The 3710-nt window shown below is 29.3% G+C and overlaps 1 long non-coding RNA gene across 1 annotated transcript; it reads left to right on the forward strand.

Moving 5' to 3' along the window:
- Nucleotides 1-1311: 1311 nt before the first annotated feature.
- LOC143740123 (uncharacterized) lies at nt 1312-1834 on the forward strand. Its single transcript, XR_013204751.1, has 2 exons — nt 1312-1387; nt 1658-1834. It is a non-coding gene; the product is annotated as an uncharacterized LOC143740123 (long non-coding RNA).
- Nucleotides 1835-3710: the final 1876 nt, after the last annotated feature.

Genomic DNA, 3710 nt, shown 5'->3' on the forward strand with positions numbered 1-3710 from the left:
ACACACACACACATAGACGCGCGTGCTCCCTATGTTTTTGAGACAGAGTCAGATCATTCATACATTGGATTGTTTGCAATACTTTTGTGGCTCCATTTTATTTAAACTTTTTGTGTGAGGTTTTACATAAGCTGTATGTTTTTTCTTCAACTCTCTAATACATTTTTTAACTGTTTGGAATATTTTTGTGACTCCATTTTATTTAAACTTTTTGTGTGAGGTTTTATTTTATATTCTTTTAAAGAACAGATAAACTTTCACCATTTTATTTAAACTGAAATGCTTGGTTCAGTGAATAGTTGTACATTTTTTATTTTTGTGGCTCCATTTTATTTAAACTGAAATGCTTGGTTCAGTGAATAGTTGTACATTTATTTCAACTTTTTGTGTGAGATTTTATTTTATATTCTTTTTTACAGAACAGATAAACTTTCACCATTTTATTTAAATGAACATAATGCTTGGTCCAGTGAATAGTTGTACATTTTTTTCTTATCACTTTCACAGCTCCCCTTGATAAAGCTCAGGGATGCGGTGACCAAAACACCAACTTCAAACAATCACATCTCAAACTAACTGTCACATCACTTTGTAACTGTAACATCAAAGCTTATGTTAACAAGGCCAATACCTCCCTTTTCTTGATCAAACAATCAAACTAACTGTCACACATCCATCATTTTGACAGAAAGTGTAACCGCAAGGGGCGGAACTAGGTCAAAGGTAACCATCCATCATTTTGACAGAAAGTGTAACCGGAAGGGGCGGAAACTAGGTCAAAGGTAACAGGAAGGGGCGGAACTGGGTCAAAGGTAACAGGAAGGGGAGGAACCGGAAGGGGCGGGACAGGAAGGGGAGGAACCGGAAGGGGCGGGGGAAGATCAAAGGAAAGCCACGCCCACCTGTCAATCATAGGGTCATAAATCATTTTGACACAAGGTGTAGGCTAATAACTACTTAGTTTGAAAAAAGAAAGAAACAAAAAGTTAAAAAGAAAGAAAAGTAATAAATAAAGAAAGAAAAAAGAAAAAGTAAAAAGAAAGAATAGTTAGAAAGGAACAAAAGTAAAAAAGAAAGAAAGAAAGAAAGAATGAAAAAAGAATGAAAGAAAGAAAGATTAGTTAGAAAGAAAGAAAGAGATTAGTTAGAAAGAAAGAAAGAAAGATTAGTTAGAAATAAAGAAATATTAGTTTGAAAAAAAGAAAGAAAAGTAAAAAAGAAAGAAAAGTAAAAAAGAAAGAATGGTTAGAAAGGAAGAAAAGTAAAAAGTAAAAAGAAAGAAAAAGATGGATTAGTTAGAAAGAAAGACAGACAGATTAGTTAGAAAGAAAGAAAGATTAGATTGAAAAAAAGAAAGAAACAAAAAGTAAAAAAGAAAGAAAGAAATGTTAGAAAAAAGAAAGAATAGTTAGAAAGAAAGAAAAAAGATGGATTAGTTAGAAAGAAAGATCAGTTTGAAAAAATAAAAAAATATCAGTTTGAAAGAAAGAAAGATTAGTTAGAAAGAAAAAAAGATTATTTTGAAAAAAGAAAGAAAAGTAAAAAAGAAAAGAAAAAATAGAAAGAAATAAAAAGATAGATTAGTTAGAAATAAAGACAAATGAGTTAGAAAGAAAGAAAGTTTAGTTAGAAATAAAGAGACATTACTTTAAAAAAGAAAGAAAAGTAAAAAAGAAAGAATAGTCAGAAAGAAAGAGAAAGATTGATAAGTAAGAAAGCTTAGTCAGGAAAAAAAGATAGATTGGTTAGAAAGAAAGAAAGAAAGAAAGAAAGAAAGAAAGAAAGAAAGAAAGAAAGAAAGAAAGAAAGAAAGAAAGAAAGAAAGAAAGAAAAAGATTAGTAAGGAAGAAATAAATAAACATTAGTTAAAAAGAAAGAAAGATTAGTTAGAAAGAAAGATCAATTTGGTAGAAATAGATAGATAGATAAATAGAAATTAGTTTGAAGATAGATAGATAGATAGATAGATAGATAGATAGATAGATAGATAGATAGATAGATAGATAGATAGATAGATAGATAGAAAAAGTTTAATGAAAACTTAATGAATGAATGGTTAGAAAGAGAGAGAGAGAGAGAGAGAGAGAGAGAGAGAGAGAGAGAGAGAGAGAGAGAGAGAGAGAGAGATTAGTTATTAGTTAAAAAGAAGATACATAGCTTAAAGGACAGATTGGCTAGAAAGAAAGAAAGAAAGATAGAAAGAAAGAAAGAAAGATTGATTAGTAAGGAAGAAAAATAAAGATTAGTTAGAAGGAAAGATAAATTTGTTAGAAAGAGATAGATAAATAGAAACAGTTTTAAGATAGATAGATAAAAAATAGTTTTAAGATAGATAGATAAAAAATAGTTTGAAGATAGATAGATAAAAAATAGTTTGAAGATAGATAGATAAAAAATAGTTTGAAGATAGATAGATAGATAGATAGATAGATAGATAGATAGATAGATAGATAGATAGATAGATAGATAGAAAAAGTTTAATGAAAACTTAATGAATGAATGGTTAGAAAGAGAGAGAGAGAGAGAGAGAGAGAGAGAGAGAGAGAGAGAGAGAGAGAGAGAGAGAGAGAGAGAGAGAGAGATTAGTTATTGTTAAAAAGAAGATACATAGCTTAAAGGACAGATTGGTAAGAAAGAAAGAAAGAAAGAAAGAAAGAAAGAAAGAAAGAAAGAAAGAAAGCTTAGTTAGAAAGAAAGATTGATTAGCAAGGAAGAAAAAAAAAGATTAGTTAGAAAGAAAGATAAATTTGTTAGAAAGAGATAGATAAATAGAAACAGTTTTAAGATAGATAGATAAAAAATAGTTTGAAGATAGAAAGATATAAGTTTGAAGATAGATAGATAGATAGATAGATAGATAGATAGATAGATAGATAGATAGATAGATAGATAGATAGATGTTTGTAGATAGATAGATAGAAGGATGGATGGATGGACAGATAGATAGATTAGTTAGAAAGAAAGAAAGAGAGAGAGAGAGAAACTTTTTTGACTTTACAAAGACCTTTAATTTCCAGTTTAAAAATAGATTAACATGATTCGACAATTAAACACACACACAAAAAAACAAAAATTAAATAAAAAAATAAAAAAAATATTAATAATTAAATTAATTTTACAACTTCTTTTCTAAACACCCATCACTTATCTTGCATTACATTCCATTTAAACACCAAAATTCCTCAAATGTTACCAATTTTCCAACAAGTTTGTAGTAAGCTAATTCAACCATTAAACGAGCAGAAATCAGACCTTTACATGTTAAAACAATATTGATGGAACCTTTTCCTTCAATCTTAGCGTTTCTTGTCAACCATATACTTAGTTTAGCTTGTCCATACAAATAATTCAAAAGAACATCAACAATCCTTGATTTATAACGATACTTAGGGCCCTAAATTATACCTTGTTGGCTAAAAACATGACCCAACATATCACACCACTCTTTTAACATCTGAAAAAGTGGCTCTAATCTGTTACACTCTGAAAACAAGTGAAAAATAGTTTCAGTCTCTGAACAAAAAGGGCAAGTATCAGTTTCCCTGGAATTCAAATGAGCTTTATGCTTATTTGTGGTTAATATTCCATGTATAATCCTCCACTGTAAATCGCCAGTTCTTTTATCAGTGGGAATCTTATATATAGTTCTCCAGCTACATTTGGGTGAGATATCTGTTCCAAATATCTCCTGCCATTTTGACTCACGTACC

Source organism: Siphateles boraxobius, unplaced genomic scaffold, assembly GCF_051911475.1.
Source record: "Siphateles boraxobius isolate OS27281-9 unplaced genomic scaffold, OSU_SipBor_1 17, whole genome shotgun sequence".
NCBI classification, from domain to species: Eukaryota; Metazoa; Chordata; class Actinopteri; order Cypriniformes; family Leuciscidae; genus Siphateles; species Siphateles boraxobius.